We start from the raw sequence: 24478 nt of genomic DNA, 5'->3' as shown, positions 1-24478 counted from the left end.
AATTCATGGATTCTAGGAACAACAATTAGATGGATGATAATATGACTTAGCAATGGTCCAATTATTGATGTCTAAGGTTAACTTATCTTGGCCCTTTTTTGTCCGTAATCATCCTAGTATATCTATGAGAATCTTATATAATGAGACCCTTTTGAGAAAGAAGTGGACATCTAGAAAGAAGATAATACCCTTATGTCGATGAAATATCTCAAGAATATATCTTTGTGTTACTATGGTGAGATTGATCATAGTGAGTGATCCAAGGAGGAGAAGGGATCGAGATAGTTGAGAAGGATCCATCCTTACACCTAAGGTATAATTTTGTAAGTGGTTCTATTTCTTGAATGTGAATTTCATTAAGATTTTTCACCAACACCTATGTTTTATCTCATGATTTATGTTGGATATGAATTTTCTTGGGTATTCTAGTTACATCTATTATATTTACTAATGGACTTTACTCAAAGAGAAATATTTTGTCTATTTGATGTTTATGTGTGTAGGTTATAGGTACAAGCAATGGAAGAATGACCTCTAGGAGCTAAAACGAGATCTTTTGTAGTTGGTCTAGTTAAGGTTCATATAAATTAATGAAGGGTTAAAGGTACACATTACATTTCTATCTTTCCATGCATGTGAATCAACGTGTGTGAAAGATCTAGGAGAAAGCTTATGAATAGCATACCTTACTATCTGGAAAATCCAAGGGAAATATTTGTGGAGTAATAACTCTTTGCGAGTAGGAAAAAATTGTACAAACAATTTAGATAAATGAACCCACCTAAAACTATATAATAAATTATTCATTGGGATACATTTGCACTTATTTCTAAGTAAAGGAGAAAGTGCTAACTTTTTTCCTTTAGGAAAGGAGAGACTTATTTCGGAATTCAATTAAAAAAAAGGTGAAAATTGTGCACTCTCAAATGAGGTTTCTGGGAAATTTAGTTCCATAACATCCTAATTCCCATGATAAATGGTCTTAACCATTTGGAAATTATATAAATAGAAATAAAAAAAGGAGGATGTATGCCAAGCCCTATGATACTTGAGTTATCATCTAGTCTTGATTAGATATACTATTTTGTCCCCATGGCTTTTAGGACAATCATCTCCTTAAGAATCCCCATTTTTAGTTGAATTTGTCTTATATTCCATAAGATAGAGGTCTAAGACACAATTGTCTTCCTCTTCCTTGCATGGACGAGAGCATCAAAAGTGAAGCAATCCTGAAGCAATCCTTTGAGGCTTGGGGAAAGAGGAACCTAGATAAAAGTTATTAGCAATGTCAATAACATAATTTACGTATATATCTATTGTATTGATGTTATTCTTAATAAAAGTGGATATCGTTTTTGTTCCCCTATCCCCTTAAAGACTATGTATTTTAATTTCATTGTCATATTTCAAACTCTAGTGATGGTACTAACACACATAACTATAGTTGGTTGGTTATTCCATAATTTAATTATCAATTCCAATTTGTTTAAGGAATGAATCCTTTTTTATGTGTGTATATTTGCAAAGTGAGAGGAGCAAGAAGATTGCAACAATGATAGTTTTTGTATTTTTTCTCCACGCACCAATTCATTCAAGTCCTTTAACTACCTAATAGTCATTCTTGAATTACCATAAGCCAATCTAAAAAAAGTAGAATGTTGTCTTCAAACATTTTGATCAATTGTGATGTCATCATAGTCATTAGATAAATTAGGTTGATCCATAACAGTCCCCATTTTTCTTCTTCTTCATCACCCTCCTTACCATGTTTTCTATTCTTTTCTTTCTCTTTTATACATGAAATAAAATTATATCCAACATTGATTTTGAGAATTTACTTTCTTCCCATAAAATATTTAAACAAAAAACCACCATAAAACACATTGTAATTAAAACAAAAAAATCAACAAATTAAATTGACCAAATATATTTATCTATATCAATATATTAAATTGTCATAAATAATTTTATTATTATTATTATTATTATTATTTATTCATTTCATAAACTCCCCCAGATGAGGTGTTTTCCAATATGGAGGGTAATGGTGTTGCTACCGACGCACTTGGTGAAAGGGCTAGGGGATGTGGTAGCTTGCCACCTGACTATCATTAAATCCTTGAGTTGAATCATGTCAACCATTACACTCAGCTATGCATTTGTGTGTTCGATGGAATTTTAGGTTTATCAAATGACAATCACATTATTGCTAGTGTACTCTAGTGGGGGTAACATTTATCCATGGCATTAGGGCTTCTCACCTAGTTAATTCTCTACATGATTTCTCTTGGCGGGGAGTATATTTTTCCTCTAGAAGCTTCTGAACTCTGCAGATTTTTTGATAACAACTCTCTTCTGAAATCAACAAGATTTTGTAGCATCTCTTCCCATGGCTGACCTTCACCTAGTTCATTGGTGCTTGAGTTTTGGAAACATCACCTCCACTAGTTGGATGCAATCTCTCCTCAGTGAAACACATCGCTACAGTCCCAACTGCATCTCAATACATGAGGTAACATCCTTTCCCATTTCTTTTTTCTTTCCCATTTGAACTCTATATTCTTCTATAGTTTGCCATCATATTTATAAGTTTCTCAGCTCGATGCTTTCTTTATCCCATGGTATCTTCTACATTTCTACATTAAGATCTTGATAATTATTCTCCAAATCTCTTCTCGGCCCCTCATCCTCCACTTAATTCTTTTCCCTCTCTTTCCTTCTATCTCTTACCCATTGACTACTCTCCCTTTCTCATTGTTCCCCTCACCCTCTTAGAGCTTGGTTAGCGCGTTCCCCCTTGGTCCCTTGCAGTTAGATGTTTCCACCCCTCAGTCGTCATCATCCCTACCATCGTTGGGTGAGACCGAGAGTTCCCTAAGGCATTCACCCTTCTCTCTTCATTCCTCCTCTCTGTGTTACAGTGAGATGGTTTCCCCCTAGTGCCAACTTTATCTCTTTCCCCTCTTCATTATTTTCAACTCCCTTTTGTCTCTCTAACTTTTTCGCCATGCCTCGTCAGTGAGCTTGGGTTTGTAGGGGAGAAGTTTATTACTAAGAAAGGCCCCATAGGGGAAGTTTGAGTATTCATCACTACCTAAAAGAACCATCCTCTTGCTATCATGACCTCACTCCCATGTCCATTTAGGATGAACTCACCTATGTTGAGGAAGTAGGAGCCTCCCACAAATTTAATCTCTTGAACTTGAAGGTTCTTTTTGAGATGGATGATTGGGTACTGGACACCAAGCACACTTGTGGCTTGTTTAATCAATATGTGAAAACTATCGATATTTACTAGCATATGAGTAGGTCGAGTCCTCCTGGAAATACATGAGCATTAAACCATCATCCTCCATTCTCTTTAGCACTTGCACCTGCACATGAAGGACCTGGATCGATGGATGGAACACATTGAGCATCCCCTTGTGATACTCCCCTCAATGGGGAACATTGTTGGAGACAACAAGGACCCCATCCAGGTGGCTTCCACAGACTTAGATCCATCTTCTTGATTGTATGTTATGGTTTTGGCTTATGGGTTTCTTTCTCCTATTGCTCACTTTCAGCCAATTAGGCCCACTAATCTATGTTGTATTTTTATCCTTCCTCGTTTCAATTATCTTGTACCTCTCTTTGGAGAGTCTACTTTTGGCTTTGATCGGGTTGACCCTATAATACACTCACAACATACTCTTAATACTACTTTATAGCTTTTAGTTTTGAAGAAATATAACTTACCAAAAAACTAAAAAACTCCAATTTTTCCAACCATCTCCTTCATATAAAAATGTCAAAAACATGTGATAGTAAAAAATTCACAAATAAAATGTAGATAACTCTCCATCGAATTTCCATCTATGATTGAAAAGGGAAAATATGGTTGAATACCTTAAAAGGGTGCAAAAAACGAAAATGTATATGATCTGTGAGAACCTTTCGCAATAAATTCTTGATATGTTCTACAATTTGTGTGTGTATGCTTCCACACCTTGTCATCATTATGAATCTATATTTATGGAATTTATGTTGTGTGGAGATTTATAGGTGTTTAACATTTTCGGGTGGACTCACCACCCATCATCAAGGACATAAGCAGATCTTGAATGATCGAGATACACCTTTAAGGTTTCTTGCAAGAAGACTCACACACATTGGTATCTTCATGCCTGCTCTCATCATCACCTTACTAAAAATTTTGTTGTCCTAAAGACCCTCTTCAATAAGGCGCTTACAATTTCTGACCCATAATTCTTATCTTCAGAAAGGGCTCACCTCACTAAAGCCCCTATCAAGAAAGGTTACTCTTCATCTCATGTCAATCAAGCCTATAGATCAACATGCTCTCATTGCCCCAAAGATCCTCTTCACCCTCCCAAGGTTCTCCTTTCTCTTCCTTATATAAAAGGAACTACTTATTGGGTTTCTATATTTTTATCCAAAAGGAACATTAAAAGTTTATTTAAACCCTGTAAAACCTTCAAGTAATTATTTAGGTCTCCTATGGTATTTGGGTTTACCAAATACCTTGTTTATGTGGTAATTCCTACATCGGCCAAACTGGTAGGTTGTTTAAAGATCGCTCAAAGGAGCATATAGCCAACATGAGCCACAACAGGGTTTTGAATTCCTTCTAACCATTGAATACCATTTGAGGTATGCTAAGGTCAGTTAAGGATCCTATTAACCTTCCAATACGAAAGGTGTCTATTTCGTGCTCATGTAGTGGTCTATATGTCAGCGAAACAAGTCGATCTGTGCAAAGAATTCATTAACATATTGTTGACATGAAACATTGTCGGTTTTGTTCATCTACTCATGCTGAGAAAAAAAACATCATATTTGTATTAAAGACTTTAGAATCTTAGCTACAATCGATATCTATCATCACAAAAAGTTCAGAGAAGCTATTGAGATTGAAAAACATTCTCGCAATCTAAATATAGATAATGGTTGGAAGATTAGGAAGAACCACATTCCTACCTTTTCTTCTAATTTGGTTCCCTCCTAACTCTGATCTTCCCCTTCACTTTCTTCCTTTCTTTATAATTCTTATTTATTTTCTTTTGGTTTTATATAAAGTTATGGTTATTGATATATTACTGACCATAATTTATTAATATATATTATTAAATATTTATTACATATATTAATAATTGTATTACTACATTTATTGATATATATATATTTATCTCTATATTAATTAATATTATTAATTGTATTATAGTTTTTTTGTTTTTACTATTTTTTATTAGTTATAATGGTATATATATATGTATTATTAATAATATATTAATATATATTTTACATTATTTAATAATTTTTATTATTGCATAGACAGTATATATATATATAATCATTTTTAAATATTAACTAAATTTCACATTTCATTTATTTAATATATATTTTTTTTAACATTTAAATGTTTTTTTAATCAATATTAATTTTGGAAAAAAAATTAACGTTTAAATCTTAATTGTTGAATTTCTTATAGTTCACTTCCTAATGTTCATCTAACTTAACGTTTCTTCCCCTTTCTAACTTTGTATCTCTCACCTATTTATGGTTCAACTCGTGATCAAATTTAGTATCTATGTCTTGATGATGAGCTACACTCACTAACTAAAAACGCAACAATCAAATGTCTCATGTGAATAATCTAGAAATGCTTGAGCATAATTACTATTCTCATAAAAGTCTCTGATATGAAAACTTATAATTCCTTTCATCATAAAAACATAAGATATAAATCTAGTTTATTATGATTTATTATCTTTCTAATAAAAAATTCATAAAAGTCTCCGATATGAAAACTTATAACTCCTTTGAACATAAAAACATAAGATATAAATCTAGTTTATTATGATTTATTATATTTCTAATAAAAAATTCCATATCAACCATTTCTTTATTTCTAAAGACTCATTATTCTTCTAATAGTCTTCCCTAAATTATCTAATAATTTTCCATTTCAACCAAGATTCATTATTTGTTTATTTGTGAAGACTCATTATTCTTCTAATAGTCTTCCCTACATTATCAAATAATATATTTCATCTAATTGCTTATTCAAAATCCATTTCCACCTTGACTTTTAACAATAATTTTGATAATTTCTATCCATCAAAGTCCATTTCCACCTTGACTTTTAACAATAATTTTGATGATTTCTATCATCTATCATTTAGATTCACTTGTAGATTGGCCCATCCTACAATAATTTTGATGATTTCTATCCATCTATCATTTAGATTCACTTGTAGATTGGCCCATCCTAGGTAGATTTATTATATTTTATTGTTATTTATTTTTTAATATAATTTAACATTAATATCAACATTCAAATTTCTATTCATAAAATTTATCTGTCACTTTATAAAAAATATGACATTCTTTAAAAAAAAAAAAAAAAAAACAATTGTTTAAAATAATTTGTTTCTTGCATTTTATTTCTTATGATGAGTAGTGACTCCATCAAAACATTACGCATCCATAAATCTCGCCACAACATAAATTCCAAAAATCTACATTTACAATGTTATACAATACTTGTACAAACAGACCCGTGAGTGAAGTTATAACCCTGCAGTAAGGTCAAGCATCGCCCGATTATATCGGGTGAACACATAAAGCCAGAGGCGGCTACCTTTGGACTCTTTTGGTTGGAATTGGGTAACATTGTTATTAGTCAAATGTCAATGGTCTATGATTGAATTACATTTTTTTGTATAGAAATAGTTTTGGTCAAAATTTAAAATTATGGTTTTTTTAATTGAAGTTAAGATTGAATTATTATTTTGTCAAAATCAACAGTGAGGATAGCTATTTTAGCGATCTCTCGCTGTTATCCGTTAATGTCGGTTTGATGCATCACTGTTATCAAGAAAAACCATCACACCTGGAATAACCCACTGGTGGTGGTCCGTAAGGGAGCAGGCTTTCACTCCTGCCAGATGCCTCTAAGTCTTGGGCCTTTAACCTATTTCCTTACGTCCAAGGAAAACAAGCTCTTAACCAAGCAAAAACAATTCTAAAATTGAATCATATTATTATTAATAAAATTTTAATATTATTTAATTTAAATTAAATTTTTAATATAGAAATAGTTTTTTTTATCGACTTCTAAGTATGATTTTACCAACAGTGAATTTTGGGAAAGTCCACCTAACGAAATTACAAAAGTGAAAAATCACCGATCAATCAATTCTACAAACTACATATGAAAAACATGATAATTCCTCAGCCAATCTCTTTAAAACAGTAACCCTCTATTAATTTAATATCCTAGAATTATATCTCTGTTTTTACTCTGACTTTATACAATATTACAGAAAAATCTACCGAGACAAAAGAATTAGCCGGACTAATACTATCAATTATGCAAATTACAGGGAGTGACAGAGCAAATACAAATTAAAGCGGGACCAGCGCCGACTATTGGTTATGACTCTCCAAACTATCGATTTTGTTTGAATAACTTACGAGTTAGATAACGGCGTTTTGTCTTTTTATCACACTTGTTAAATGTTTAAATTTCATATCAATTTTATTACAGGGAGGTTAAATTAATGGAATTTGGAGATTTGTTAGATGTTAGGACCATCTAGAAAAATGGTGTTCAAAAATATCATTGCTTGATTTTATTCGGCGGTAGAATCAATTAACATAGATTTGTTTAGGTTTTAAATAGGTTATATTAAATACAAATATGTTGAGTAAAATTATCGGTGTTTTTATATCTAAAGCAGGGAAACATCCGAAGTGGTGTTCAAAAATATCATTGTTTAATTTTACTCGGCAGCAAAATGAATTAACATGGAACTTGTTCAGAGTTTAAAATATGGGTGTCTATATACTCGGGAAAACTAACAAAAACTTAACTGAGTCAAGTTTACTTATCCACCCTAATAATACCCCCTTAAACATGATCATGAGAGATTGACCTAGTCTCATTCATCAACCATCTCATTTGAGTTTTCACATTCCTCCTTATAATTACCACACTTCTACCTCTCCAAGTAGTCCATTCCACAACTTGAGGACTCTAGTGTCATTTCATTACATCTAATGTGTGAGCAAGATCTTAAAATCTTGCTACTATGAGTGCTCCAATTCAACATCTTACAACTTCCTAGGGAAATGTCTTGGATCAAAACCCTTCATATCTTCACACATCTAACTCCTTCACTAAACATCAACACCATTTACTTCATCTTCTATTTTCATCATACACCATTTTTACTTCATCTTCTTTATTTTCATCCATACGACCATTTTATCCACTTCTTTATTTTGCTTGATCCATATCTTGACCAAGGCTTTTTTTTAAGCTATTTGTCTCCTTACCATCACTAGTACTGACTCAAGCGTACTTGATCCGCCATAACATTAGAGAGTTCTAAAAACACTTTTTAATTTGTAATTTTTTTTTTTTTCATGTTTTGGTTTCTTTATTGTGTATATTTTTTAAATCAATTTTATTTAAAATGTGATAATAATTTATTGAAATTACAAGTCTGAGCCATATCAGTAACATAATCCAAATGTATAAAGAACTTTTTTTTTTAATTTAAATTTGTTTAAAAATTTAAAAATACATTTTAAATAAAAAAAAGACAATAAATATAGGGTTACAAAAATTATAATTGGACATTGATATTATGTCAGATTTCAGATTTTTGTGATTCATATTGGATTTTGAGAATATTTTTTAAATTAATTATTTTACAACTAATGATGTGAACATCAAACTGAAAAACATTTTTATATGTCATTTAATAAATTACCCCACACCAAGACTCCAACCACCACCAAAAAAATGTGTTAGAATTTAGCAACCGTTTTGTTCTGTGTGAAAAGAGCCGAATGCCCGAAGGTTGCTCCGTAATGTCTGACATAAACCAATACTTTTCTGCAACAAGTCAACAGAACTTTTAGACTCTTTTGCTAAGTTACTTTCCAAAAGTTTCCTGTAGAAGTTAACTATGAAATCCGTCCAATTCGGACTGTTTGATAAGCAATTTTCCCAATTTTAAACATAAACTCTGTTGAATTTAAAAATTCTTTTATCACAATTATCAAAGGCAGATTATGTTATTTATAGTCAAATTTTTCTTCTCCCACAAATAAATAAAAAAATCTCATACACCAATAATATCAATATCTAATATTTGATTTGACCCGGAATCCTCTTAAACCTCCTCTCTCGTCTGTTATTTATAATCAAATTTCTCTTCTCCCACAAACAAATAAAAAAATCTCATACACCAATAATATCAATATCTAATATCTGAGTTGACCCGGAATCCTCTTAAACCTCCTCTCTCATCTGAATCCTGCACACTGCATCATCCATGTACTCTTAACAACACGGCATTGACTGTGACTATCCACAACTATTCTACCTCTGCTCCTTGTATCTCAAACATGCTCTATATTGGCCTATAATTACGACGCTCCTCCTCGCAGGAACATTGCTTCTTGCATTTTCTCTGTATTCGGTCCTGTTTGGAAAATACAGGGACTTCACACAGCAGCTGAAAGGTAATCAATACTTGCGGAAGAATTCCTAGCGTAATATTTTGCTGAGAGAAAAATAGAAGGTATTGTTAACAGAACAGGCTGGAATTGTTTTGTTTTGTTTTGCAGATGAGTGAAGTCAGTGGTTCCAAGTCACAAACATGGTCCACATCTCCTTGTGCTGGTTGCAAGATCCAGAGAAAGAAGTGTCCACAGAAATGCGTGCTCGCACCTTATTTCCCTCAAAGCAATCCCCAGAAATTCCTGTTGGTACACAAAGTGTTCGGATGTGGCCATGTTATCAAATTACTGCAGGTTCGTTCTATTGCTAATTTATGTAGTCTACCAGCACAAAGGGAACCTGCCAAATGCAAATATATGGATTTGGCAGTAAAATTTTGTCTCTCCCAAATAAGAGTTTAATTGGTATTTGATTGTTCCATATTCCATGTGGGTAGATAGTCAGTTTCAATCCATGTACCTCATTTGGATCCCTGAATAACTTACAGTCAAACAGAAAATTGGTGTGAATATATAAGCAAAATTACAAAGTCAATATTGTGATCACAACCGTAGGTGTTAAAATAGCTAATTACTTGTGTATAAAGGGTTGTCTAAAATTAGAAAATAAATTAATTGAGTCACATTAATTTTAGTTTAGTTTTATTTTGAGTAAAGTTGAATTCAGTGTGTGGTTGCATGTTAAAATTATTTTGAGTAAATCTCTAGTAGAAAAAGTTAGATACCTCCTACTAAGTTTATTGTAATCCTCAAATTTTTTGTGATCAATATAAAAATCACCACTCACCACTCAATTTTGTGTTTTTCCTCTTCCCTTTCTAATATTAATAAAAACTATATATAATTCGATTATGGTGTGATTATCCATTATGTTATAGCAGGATCTTCCGGCCGAGCAGAGAAGTGATGCAGTAAACAGCATGGTGTACGAAGCAAACCAAAGAGTTCGAGACCCTGTACATGGGTGCCTAGGCATAATCAATGATCTCCAGAATAAAGTTGCAGAGCTACAATCGCAATTGGATTCCACACAAGCAGAGCTGGGTAACATTAGTCTGCAACATGATAAAGGTTGGGATCCCAAATTATAGAGCGCGTCACAGCAAAAGTCGTGTATGCAGATCCTCCGCCGCTATGGAAGCAATTGTGGACATAAACAAAATGTATATTCCGTAATTTAAGAAGGCTTAACGTGTTGACGCTAGCTATATCAAATCTTTCATCAATATTATATGCATAGTGTCCCATGCCAAAACGATTGAGCAGAGACTCAATTACTGTAAATTGAGGGTGGAGAGTTGATTATCTAAATTTATTTAGAGCGTAATAATTTATTTATATGTATTTTTAGATAATTATTATAGATTATTTTAAGTACGGATTTAATATGAGTAGAGAGGATTAAATTTTTTTAATTGTAAATTTGTTTAGAATGTAAAATATGATGTGTTATTTTTTATTATCTAAATTGTATTTTTGAATGCTAAAAAAATATATATATAATTAATTAAAAATTTTAACCATATATATATATAAAATTGATATCGATTTAAATTAGTTAACATAGATCATTAAATAATTTATATAAATTTCTTGTTAAAATATTTTTGAAAAATATAAAATTTAAACACCTGATTCACAATTTTTTTAATTATAACTAATATTATTTTGCTATTTAAAACATTATTTTTTATTTTTTATTTTATTTTGAATAAATATACAAATTTACAAATCCTTACACTAAACTGTAAGATAACCTCTCAGCTCAATAATATCTGGAAGAGACATGGTAACCATGGATAAATTCGTGTGCGATGGAGAAGTTCAAATTGTTGGTAAAGACTTTGTTAAAAGATTGTCTTGATTACGTTGAAGTGAACATGGTTAAGCTATTTCACAAAATTGTATATTCAAAAAAAATTTTAACTTTTAGAAGTGTGAGCAAATGTCTCAAAAATTTGAATGATGCAAATTCTGTATTTTAGCTTAATCATAATATTTTTCAAAGTAGAGGTAAGGGTTTTTTTTAATAGAAAATGAAGAGTAACACACTAATAGAAATAATAAAGGTGGTAATGCAGCGGGAGAGATTAAAAGAAGGTGAAGATGCTTTTGCCATTATTTTAATGGAAAAATATAGTTGATATAGAAATCACTTAATTATAAATATAGATTTATGTAAATACGTAAAAAAAATATGATATTTGGTTTATTAAAATTAGAATCATATTATGAGTAAATGATTTATGGGATATTGTTTTGAATGGGTTTGAGATATTGTTTTGAATGAGTTTGAAGAGTTTTGAAATAAGGTAGTGTATGATTATGGCACAAGATTAAAGAGATTAATTTATTGTCAAACAAAAGGATTATGCAACGTGATTGTCTCTCACTCAATAAGGTTTGGATGAGAGAATTCTCCTCTATAATGCAATAACAATTAGGTCCAAAAAAATTTGAAATATTCTACAAATGACACACAGTGAAAGAGAAAACAACACCTATCAACATCAAGATGAGTCACATAAAGTTCAAGTAGTTGATAGAGTGGCTATCATAACAAAAGAAGTTTTTGAAAAAGTTTGTGGAAGAGAAAAAAACATTAAGACTATAGTTGTTGCTAAAAATGTCTTAAAGACGTTGCAAGGGAAAAAGGTGATGTTGTACAAGATGTAAAGAAAAATGTAGTCAAGAACTTGAAGTTGAAGAAAAAACAAAATTACGTTTGTAGCAGTAGCAAAATGGTAGGTGAATTTAGTTGCAATAAATGTTGAGTTTGATGGAAAAATTAGCATTTCATGAGGAATGGCCTACAAATCCCAAAGATCATAGTTGATATGGAAAATATGCAGTAAAAAAGCGAACAAAAAAGGCAATCTTTATTAATATATATATATATATATATCTATCTATATATAATTAATATATATTAATTGTAGTATAGTTTTTTGTTTTCACTATTTTTTTTATTAGTTATAATGGTATATTAATATGTATTATTAATAATATATATTTTACATTATTTAATAATTTTTATTATTGCATAGATTAGTAGGCATTAATATTCTATATATATAATCATTTTTAAATATTAATTAAATTTCACATTCGTTTATTTTATATATATATATATATATATATATATATATATATATAGATAGATATAGATATAGATATATATTTTAACATTTAAATGCTTTTTTTTTTTTTACTTTTTTCAATCATTATTAATTTTGAAAAAAAAAATTAACGTTTAAATCTTAATTGTTGATTTTTTTATAATTTACTTCTTCATGTTCATTAACTTAATGTTTCTTCCCCTTTCTAACTTTGTATCTCTCAAGTATTTATGGTTCAATTTGTGATCAGATTTAGTATCTATGTCTTGATAAGGCTACCCTCATTTGCACCCTCGAAAGAAAGAAACAAGAACTTCTATTAAAAGAGGAAGCTTCTTGGAGGTTAAAAAGTCGAGCTATATGGCTCAAGGAGGGGGACAGGAATACCAGATTTTTTCACAATTTTGCAAATGCCCGCAGATCTAAGAATGCTATATGGAAAATCCAGAAGGATGATGGAGATTGTATCTTCTCCCACCAGGAAATTTCAGCAGAAGCTACTCGATTCTTCAGGGAGCAATACCAGAGGCAACATAGTGATCTAAGTGATTCGCTATGGGCAGTGGACCCTCTGCCGATCATGTTCGACGATGCTGCCAACGACGACTTCTACAAGCCTGTTACGGAGGAGGAGCTATCTGAGACCATCAGGGGCTTTAAAAAAGATAAGAGCCCCGAACCTGATGGCTGGCCGGTGGAATTTTTTTCACACTTTTACGATCTATTTAAAAACGATCTGCTGGGTATGGTCGACGCCACTCGCCTCTCCGGAAGTATTAATAGTGCTCTCTCGGCCACTTTCATAGCATTAATCCCAAAACAAGCCAAATCCACATCTTTTGGTGATTATAGGCCGATTGCTTTGTGCAATTCGCTATACAAGATCATTTCTAAAATTATTGCTGAAAGATTGAAGAAAGTCCTCAACTCCTACATAACAAAGGAACAGCATGCATTTTTAAAGGACAGACTCATTATGGACGTTGTCGCCATGGCTCAGGAATGCCTCTTTTCCATATACACGAAGAACATTGATGCTGCAGCACTTAAAATTGATCTAAAAAAGGCATTTGATTGCGTGGATTGGAGTTTCCTCAGAATTCTCCTTGCCAAAATTGGATTGAGGCCCTTGGCTATCAGCTGGATCATGTCGTGCGTCGAAAGTGTCCACTTCTCAGTGATCATAAACGGAATCCCATCCACTTTCTTTCAAGCAGAGAGAGGGCTCCGACAGGGATGCCCTCTCTCTCCCCTCCTTTTTATCTTGGTGATGAATTGTCTTAGCGCGCACATCAACCTCGCTGTAGCCGACGGTAGATGCAAGCCTGTAAAGATCTGCAGAGACGTCCTCCTCTCCCACAATCTCTTCGTCGACGACATTTTAATTTTTGCAATTTTGTGTAAATCTTCCTGGGTCTGCCTCTACATGCTTTTCAAGAGGTTTCAAGGCGCCACAGGCCTCAAGATCAACTGCGGGAAATCTGTGCTATACCATAATGACACAAACCCGACATTGGCTCTGTGGATCGCTGAACGTTTTCAGATCAATCTTGGCCAGATAAAGGAAGGTTTCTCTTATTTGGGGTTCCGACTAAAAGCCAAGAGATACAGATGCCAGGATTGGGCCTGGTTGGTCGACCGTTTCTACATCAAGATCTCTTCATGGGAATTGCGTTTTCTGTCCCTTGCTGGTCGATATATCTTGGTTCGGGCGGTTCTCTCCCAACTTGCGGTATATTGGAGCCACCTCTTTCTTCTCCCTGCTTCTGTTATCAAGAAAATGAAATCCATTGCTTCAAATTTTCTGTGGGGTGGACGATCCTTCCACTCAAAGCTTCACCTTGTCAGGATGGATACTATTACACGACCAAAAGAAAAGGGCGGCTGGGGTCTTCTAAATATGAATCTTTTTGGAGAAGCGCTCATCTGCAAATCTCTACACAGGGGCATTTTTGGGAACAGTCCGTGGAGTACCTTGATCAACAAAAAGTATCTGAAAGGAAGGAATCTGGCTTTCTGGCACAGAAGGTCCTCTCTCGGAATCAGGAGTGGATCCCCTATCTGGCACAGCTTCAAAAAGATCCAACCCTTCTTCCTCAAAAACTTAAAATGGACTCTTTCCACTGGCTCGTCTGTCTACATTGGTATAGACCCTACCCTTTACAACCTTGAGTCTATGATCCCTCCGTCTTTACTCTCCTTTTTTCACTCTAGGGGCCTCTTTACCTGGAACCATCTCATTCACTCTTGGTCCTCTCTTGAGCCTAATTGGAAATCTGACCTACAGCTAGCCATTCCCCCCCCCCCCCTCCGTCCCTTATGGCTCTCCTTCATTTCCAGATTCTCTCACCGCGGGGTTCTCCAAATTGGCACCAAGGATGAACTGATCTGGTCCACCAACAACTCAATTCACCCCATCACTGTCCGGAACCTCTACTCTGTCTTAACAGCTGCCTTACCTCCTCTCCCCTCTGTCTTTCCTCTCATTCTTTGGAGAGCCCCCTGCCCTCTCAAATCCATTCTTTTTACATGGCTTCTCTTCTCCAACAAGAATCTCTCCTGGGATGTTCTACAAAAGAAAGGATGGCTAGGGCCCGGTAGATGTCATCTTTGTCACGTGGCATTGGAATCGAACTTACATATGTTCTTTCAGTGCTCCGCCTCCTCTGCTCTCTGGTATGAACTCTCCTGCATCTACGGTTTTCCTCACAAGTTGTTTTCTTCTGTACAGGAAGCTTTCTCCTGGTGGGGCTCCCAATGCCCAATCTGGCAGGCTCTCTTCATTACATCTTGTTGGAATATCTGGAAGTGGCGGAACAGACGCATCTTTCAGGACTGCCCCCTTCCGCTCTTCTCCATTCTTCCTATAATTCGGGGGTCTTTGCCTGATCCGTCCTAAGTTGGTCTCTTTTGGCGACTACTATACAGTTTCATTTCTCATATAGACTTTTAATATATCTGTTTATTTTGATCTTCTCTACTTATCTGCCTCATCCTGGGCAGATCTTCCAGTACTATCAGACATTTTTGGGGCATTATCTACCTCTGCATGCACTCTTGGTTTCATCGTTTTTGGTTGACATTATATGCTTCTATGTCTACACGATTGTTATATATGGTTTTGCACAATATGGTTTGGTACCTGGCTGAGGCATTTCGCCTTCATTGTATCTCTGAAACAATATATTATCTGGCTGTGGCATTTCGCCCCATTGTATTCATGATCTTTATATCTTCTTAATATAATCCATTCAGCTTTTTCTCTCTGAAAAAAAAATGTCTTGATGATGAGCTACACTCACTAACTAAAAAAGCAACAATCAAAATGTCTCATGTGAGTAATCTAGAAATGCTTGAGCATAATTACTATTCTCATCAAAGTCTCCAATATGAAAACTTATAACTCCTTTGAACATAAAAACATAACATATAAATCTAGTTTATTATGATTTATTATCTTTCTAATAAAAAGTTCCATATCCACTGAGATTCATTATTTCTTTATTTCTAAAGATTCATTCTTTTTCTAATAGTCTTCCCTAAGTTATCTAATAATTTTCCATTTCAGCCAAAATTCATTATTTGTTTATTTCTAAAGACTCATTATTCTTCTAATATTCAACCAAAATTCATTATTTGTTTATTTTTGAAGACTCATTATTCTTCTAATAGTCTTCCCTAAATTATCAAATAATATATTTTATCTAATTGCTTATTCAAAGTCAATTTCCACTTTGAATTTTAACAATAATTTTGATGATTTCTATGCATCTATCATTTTGATTCACTTGTAGATTGGCCTATCACTTGTAGATTGGCCTATCATATGTAAATTTATTTTATTTTATTATTTATTTATTTTTTAATATAATTGAACATTAATATCAACATTCAAATTTTTATTTATAAAATTTATGTCACTCTATAAAAAAAAATATGACATTCTTTTAAAAAATAATTTAAAATAATTTATTTCTCGCTTTTTATTTCTAATGATGAATAGTGACTCCAAAAAATTAAGCATCCATAAATCTCGACACAACATAAATTCCAAAAATCTGCATTCACAATGTTATACAATACTTGTACAAATAGACCCGTGAGTGAAGTTATAACCCTGCAGTAAGGTCAAACATCGCCCGATTAAATCGGGTGAACACATAAAGCCAGAGTCAATCGAGTAGAAATTGGGAGGCTACCTTTGGACTCTTTTGGTTGGAATTGGGTAACATTGTTATTAGTCAAATTTCAATGGTCTATGCTTGAATTACATTTTTTATACAGAAATAGTTTTGGTCAAAATTTAAAATTATGGTTTTTTTAATTGAAGTTAAGATTGAATCATGTTATTATTAATAAAATTTTAATATTATTTAATTTAAATTAAATTTTTAATATAAAAATAGTTTTTTTTTTATCGACTTCAAAGTATGATTTTACCGACTCTTAGGTGAATTTTGGGAAAGTCCACCTAACGAAATTACAAAAGGGAAAAATCACCGGTCAATAAATTCTACAAACTACATATGAAAAACATGATAATTCCTCAGCCAATCTCTTTAAAACAGTAACCCTCTATTAATTTAATATCCCAGAATTATATCTCTGTTTTTACTCTGACTTTATACGATATTATAGAAAAATCTACCGGGACAAAAGAATTACCCGGACAGCTAATACTATCAATTATGCAAATTACAGGGCGTGACACAGCAAATACAAATTACAGAGGGACCAGCGCCAACTATTCGGTTATGACTCTCGAAACTATCGATTTTGTTTGAATAACTTACGAGTTAGATAACGGCGTTTTGCCTTTTTTATCACACTTGTTAAATGTTTAAATCTGATATCAATTTTATTACAGGGAGGTTAAATTAATGAAATTTGGATAGATGTTAGGAGCATCTAGAGAAATGGTGTTCAAAAATATCATTGCTTGATTTTACTGGGCGGTAGAATGAATTAACATGGATTTGTTTAGGTTTTAAATAGGTTATATTAAATACAAATATGTTGGGTAAAATTATGGGTGTCTCTATATCTAAGGCAGGGTAGAATGAATTGACATGGACTTGTTTAGGTTTTAAATAGGTTATATTAAATACAGATATGGTCGGTAAAATTATGGGTGTCTCTATATCTAAAGCAGGAAAACCATCTGAAGTGGTGTTCAAAAATATCATTGTTTAATTTTACTCGGCAGTAAAATGAATTAACATGGAACTTGTTCAGGTTTCAAATAAGCTATATTAAACATAAATATGTTGGGTAAAATTTTGGGTGTCCATATACGCGGGAAAACTACCAAGAACTTAACTGAGTCAAATTTACTTATCCACCCTAATAATGCCCCCTTAAACATGATCATGAGAGATTGACCTAGTCTGAGTCAAGTTTACTTATCCACCCTAATAATGCCCCCTTAAACATGATCATGAGAGATTGACCTAGTCTCATTTATCGACCATCTCATTTCAGTTTTCACATTCCTGCCTATAATTACCACACTTCTACCTCTCCAAGTGGTCCATTCCACAACTTGACGACTCTATGTGTCATTTCATTACATCTAATGTGTGAGCAAGATCTTGAAGTCTTGCTACTATGGGTGCTCCAATTCAACATCTTACAACTTCTTAGGGAAATGTCTTGGATCAAAACCCTTAAGGTCTTAGCACATCATACATCTAACTCCTTCACTAAACATCAACACCATTTACTCCATCTTCTTTCTTTTCATCCATATGACCATTCTATCCACTTCTTTATTTTGCTTGATCCATATCTTGACCAAGGCTTTTTTTTTTTAAGCTATTTGTCTCCTTACCATCACTAGCACTCACTGAAGTGTACTTGATCCGCCATAACATTAGAGAGTTCTAAAAACACTTTTTAATTTGTAATTTTTTTTTTCATGTTTTGGTTTTTTTATTGTGTATATTTTTTAAATCAATTTTATTCAAAATGTGATAATAATTTATTGAAATTACAAGTCTGAGCCATATCAGTGACATAATCCAAATGTATAAAAAACTTTTTTTAATTAAATTTGTTTAAAAATTTAAAAATACATTTTAAATAACAAAAAGGACAATAAATATAGGGTTACAAAAATTATAATTGGACATTAATATTATGTCAGATTTCAAATTTTTGTAATCCATATTAAATTTTGAGAATATTTTTTAAATTAATTACATTAGTTCAACTAATGATGTAATTAATCTGAAAAAATATTTTTATATGTCATTTAATAAATTTTCCCACCAAGACTCCAACCACCGCCCAAAAATGTGTTAGAATATACTTTTCTGCAACAAGTCAACGGAACTTTTAGACTCTTTTGCTAAGTTACTTTCCAAAAGTTTCCTGTAGAAGTTAACTATGAAATCCGTCCAATTCGGACTGTTTGATAAGCAATTTTCCCAATTTTAAACATAAACTCTGTTGAATTTAAAAATTCTCTTATCACAATTATCAAATGCAAATGCAGATTATGCCATTTATAGTCAAATTTCTCTGGTCCCACAAACAAATAAAAAAATAATATCTGACTTGACCCGGAATCTTCCTAAACCTCCTCTCTCATCTGAATCCTGCACACTGCATCATCCATGTACTCTTAACAACACGGCATTGACTGTGACTATCCACAACTATTCTACCTCTGCTCCTTGTATCTCAAACATGCTCTATATTGGCCTATAATTACGACGCTCCTCCTCGCAGGAACATTGCTTCTTCCATTTTCTCTGTATTCGGTCCTGTTTGGAAAATACAGGGACTTCACACAGCAGCTGAAAGGTAATCAATACTTGTGGAAGAATTCCTAGCGTAATACTTTGCTGAGAGAAAAGGATTGCTATAGAAGGTATTGTTAACAGAAAAGACTGGAATTGTTTTGTTTTGTTTTGCAGATGAGTGAAGTCAGTGGTTCCAAGTCACAAACATGGTCCACATCTCCTTGTGCTGCTTGCAAGATCCAGAGAAAGAAATGTCCACAGAAATGCGTGCTCGCACCTTATTTCCCTCAAAGCAATCCCCAGAAATTCCTGTTGGTACACAAAGTGTTCGGATGTGGCCATGTTATCAAATTACTGCAGGTTCGTTCTATTGCTAAATTATGTAGTCTACCAGCACAAAGGGAACATGCCAAATGCAAATATATGGATTTGGCAGTAAAATTTTGTCTCTCCCAAATAAGAGTTTAATTGGGTATTTGATTTTTCCAAATTCCATGTGGGTAGTAAGTCAGTTTCAATCCATGTACCTCATTTGGATCCCTGAATAAATTACAGTCCAACAGAAAATTGGTGTGAATATATAAGCAAAATTACAAAGTCAATATTGTGATCACAACCGTAGGTGTTAAAATAGCTAATTACTTTTAGACAAAAAGGTTGTCTAAAATTAGAAAGTAAGTTAATTGATTTTAGTTCAGTTTTATTTTGAGAAAAGTTGAATTTAGTGTATGGTTGCATGTTAAAATTATTTTGAGTGAATCCCTAATCGAAAAAGTTAGATACTTTTCACTAAGTTTATTGTAATCCTGATCAATAGAAAAGTCACTGCTCAATTTTGTGTTTTTCCTCTTCCCTTTCTAATATTATATTAATAAAAACTATATGTAATTCGATTATGGTGTGATTATCCATTATGTTATAGCAGGATCTTCCGGCCGAGCAGAGAGGTGATGCAGTAAACAGCATGGTGTACGAAGCAAACCAAAGAGTTCGAGACCCTGTACATGGGTGCCTAGGCATAATCAATGATCTCCAGAATAAAGTTACAGAGCTACAATCGCAATTGGATTCCACACAAGCAGAGCTACAATCGCAATTGGATTCCACGCACGCAGAGCTGGGTAACATTAGTCTGCAACATGATAAAGGTTGGGATCCCAAATTATAGTGCGCGCCACAGCAAAAGAGTGATGACAAAGATATGAAGTCGTGTATGCAGATCCTCCGCCGCTATGGAAGCAATTGTGGACATAAACAAAATCGATATTGCGTAATTTAAGAAGAGGCTTATCGTGTTAACGCTAGCCATCATCAAATTTTTCATCAATATTATATACATAGTGTCCCATGCCAAAACGATTGAGCAGAGACTCAATTGCTGTAAATTGAAGGTGGAAAGTTGATTAGCTAAATTTAGTTATAGGTAGATAATTTATTTCTATGTATTTTTTAGATAATCCGTATAGATTATTTTAAGTACTGATTTAATGTGAGCAGAGAGGATTAAATTTCTTTAAGTGAATCTTTTTAGAATGTAAAATATAATGTGTTATTTTTTATGGTCTAAATTATATTTTTGAAAGCTAAAAAAAATATATAGAACCAATTAAAAATTTTGACCAATTTATATATAGATATCTATGAAGTTGATATCGACATAAATTAGTTAACATAGAATTAGTTAATATTTTTGAAAAGTATAAGATTTAAACATCTGAGTCACATTTTTTTAATTATAGACATTATTTTTCTATTTAAAACATAATTTTTAATTTTTAATTTTATTTTAAATGGCCACGGATGAACAAATTTACACATCTCTTCATAATGAGAATTTACACATCCCTCATATTGAGTTACACATCCCTTCATATTCGGCAGTGAGAATTTACACATCCTTCATAATGAGAATTTACACATCCCTCACACTAAGTTACACATCCCTTCATACTCGGCAATGAAAACTTATACATCCCTCATACTGAGTTGTAAAATCAACCTCTCCACTAAATAATATTTAGAAAAGCGATAATAGCCATGAAGAAATTCATGTCCGAGGGAAAAGTTCAAATTATTGGTAAAGGTTTTGTTAAAAGATTGTCATGATTACCTTGAAGTGAACATGGTTAAGCTATTTCATAAAATTGCGTATTCAATATTTTTGTTAACTTTTAAAAGTGTGTGAGCAAATGTACCAAAAATTTGAATGATGCAAATTCTGTATTTTAGCTTAATCATAATATTTTTCAAAGTGGAGATAAGGGTTTTTTGTTTTTTTTTTTTTTAATAGAAAAATAATGGTGGTAATGCACAGAAAGGTAAAGATGCTTTTGCGATTATTTTAATGGAAAAATATAGTTAGTATAGAAATCACTTAGTTATAAATATAGATTTATTCAAATATGTAAAAATTATGATATTGGGTTTATTAAAATTAGAATTATATTATGAGTAAATGATTTATGGAACATTGATTTGAATGGTTTTGACACATTGTTTTGAATGGGTTTGAAGAGTCCTTAAATAACCTAGTGTATGATTATGGTATAAAATTAAAGAGATTAATTTATAGCCAAATAAAAAGATTATGCAACCTTATTGTCTTTCACTCAATAAGGTTTGGATGAGAGAATTCTCCCTTAACTACAACAACAATTAGGTCAAAAAAAATTTGGAATATTTTACAAATGGCACATAATGAAAGATAAAACAACACCTATCAACATCAAGATGAGTCACATAATGTTCAAGTAGTTGATACAGTGGCTATCATAACAAAAGAAGTTTTTGAAAAAGTTTGTGGAAGAGAAAAAGCATTAAGAATATAGTTGTCGCTAAAAATGTCTTAAAGACATTGCAAGGGAAAAAGGTGATGTTGTAAAAGATGTAAAGAAAAATGTAGAAGAATTTGAAGTTGAAGAAAAGAAAAATTGTAGCAATAACAAAACGTTAGGTGAATTTAGTTGCAATAATTTTTGAGTTTGTAGGAATAACAAAATGTTAGGTGAATTTAGTTGCAATAAATGTTGAGTTTGATTACGAGGAAAAATTAGCATTTCATGAGGAATGGCCTACAAATCCCAAGTATGATAGAGATGATAGTCGATATGGAAAATATGCAGTAGAAAAGTGAACAAAAAAGGCAATCTTTAGAGTTGTTGAGGCTTTTGCAACAATACAAAAAAAGATGCGAGAAAATAAAATGGTTGTCATTGGGGGAATTTTGAGGTAAAAAATGGGTCTCCAAACAAAAAATCTACTAACAAAATTAACTTTAAAAGAACCGATAGGATTCAAGGTGATAATGTCATTTCAAGGGGAAAATCTTTTATAGGGAAAATAAGAAAACTACTTTTTGTTTAATTGTATTTTCCGCTTATCTCCTTATATGTTTACTCAAATGTCAAGTGTAGACACTCATTGGATGTAGAATTAAATTCCATATTCAATGAGTACCCACTGTTCATACTTCTGAGTAGACCCACGTCGAAAAAAATTGAAAATACATGAAAAGTGTGTTCAACATGCTTTCTTCATGTTGTTTCTTTTTTTTCGATGTGGGTCTAATCAGAAGTATGCAGAGTGTGTACTCATTGGATGTGGAATTTAATTCTACATCCAATGGGTGTATACACTTGACATTTGAGTAAATATAGAAGGAGATAAGTTGAAAAAAACAATGTACTTTGAGTTATTTTTCTTTAAAAAACCATCTCTTATTTTACTATTTTAACTAATATATTCCTTAGGAGGTGCATTTTAGACCTCAAAATTCCCTCAATGAACAAAGGTTAATAGAAATGTTCAGTCAATAGTAGCTGAAATACAAGAAGATGTAGAAGAATAATTAGATAAAGAAAATAAAGAATATGAGGAAAATTGAAGAAAAAGACCAAAGTAAATTTGATGCTAAAGAACAAGAAAATGTACGTAAAAAAATAAATAATAAATAAAAATAAAAATAAATAAATAAATAAATAAAAAATAAAAATAAAAATAAAAAATTGATGTGACAACCCTTGTGCTAAACCCTATTGTAAATATTATTATGAATTGTAAATTCATGTAAATAATACTTAATTATAAATGATGATTAAACTAAGAGTGGACTTAGATTCAAAATCCGAAGGAGGGGGAGATTGCTTGTAAACCTAAGCCTATATTTATTTTGTCACCTGCTTCTTGATTGCACTGTGGTACAAATCTTTAATGGGGTGATGAACAATTGCTAAGTTTGAGCCTGCATTTAATTGCCCTCCATCTCACTGATACAATCAACAGAGCAACGAGGGGACATGCATTGATACAATCAATAGAGCAGCGAGGGGACATGCATTCAAGCCTACATATGGGGAGCCATTGTGGATGAGGAACAATGTATACAGTCAAATTTAAGATAATATATGGGAAATAAGGAAGGAGGATAAGCCACCCACTATGGTGGCAGGAATGACATTGGTCAAACACACAAAGGGAGTTAGGGAAGAAAGGTCCCAATGAGGAGTCTTGAAGGGGGATGGACATATAGTTGGGCAGGAGAAAGCGGGGGAGGGGGTCTCCCGAGAAGGCCCAATTACTCATTAACCCATGTTTTGTGCTGAGAAATGAACCCATGTGTGGACATCGAGGTTGTGCTTGTGCCCGTGTGAAGCTTACTAAGGCCTATGTGCGCCTATATGTGGAATTATTGAGAGAGTTCAATGGAGTTGTGATGCTCCAGTGATATCCAAGTTGATAAACCTGTGGAGATTGCTTGTTAATAATCACTTGAGTAGTGGCTTGTTCCCGGGCTAATGAACCACTCATAAAATAGTTGGGTTGAGAAACTACTAGTTAGGTTGAGGCATCCAAGTACTAGTGAAATGATGTACAATTAGTGTAGCCTTGGGGTTGAGATCACAGTAGCTAACACCACTGATAAGTTACTAGATAAGTGTGTTATTATTCCTACAAGTAGTTAACATCATTAATAAAACTTCCTTTATTCATGTTGCCACTATATTTTTTCAACCAACTAGAGTGCGCCATGTGGCCTTATGCCATGTCACCAGTATGGAGGAGGAGGGGGTCCATGCC

This window comes from Pinus tabuliformis, chromosome Q, assembly GCF_031772625.1.
Source record: "Pinus tabuliformis cultivar Carrire ecotype Pingquan chromosome Q, CPIR1, whole genome shotgun sequence".
In the NCBI taxonomy this organism is placed as follows: Eukaryota; Viridiplantae; Streptophyta; class Pinopsida; order Pinales; family Pinaceae; genus Pinus; species Pinus tabuliformis.
Note: the sequence above shows the minus strand (reverse complement) of the source record.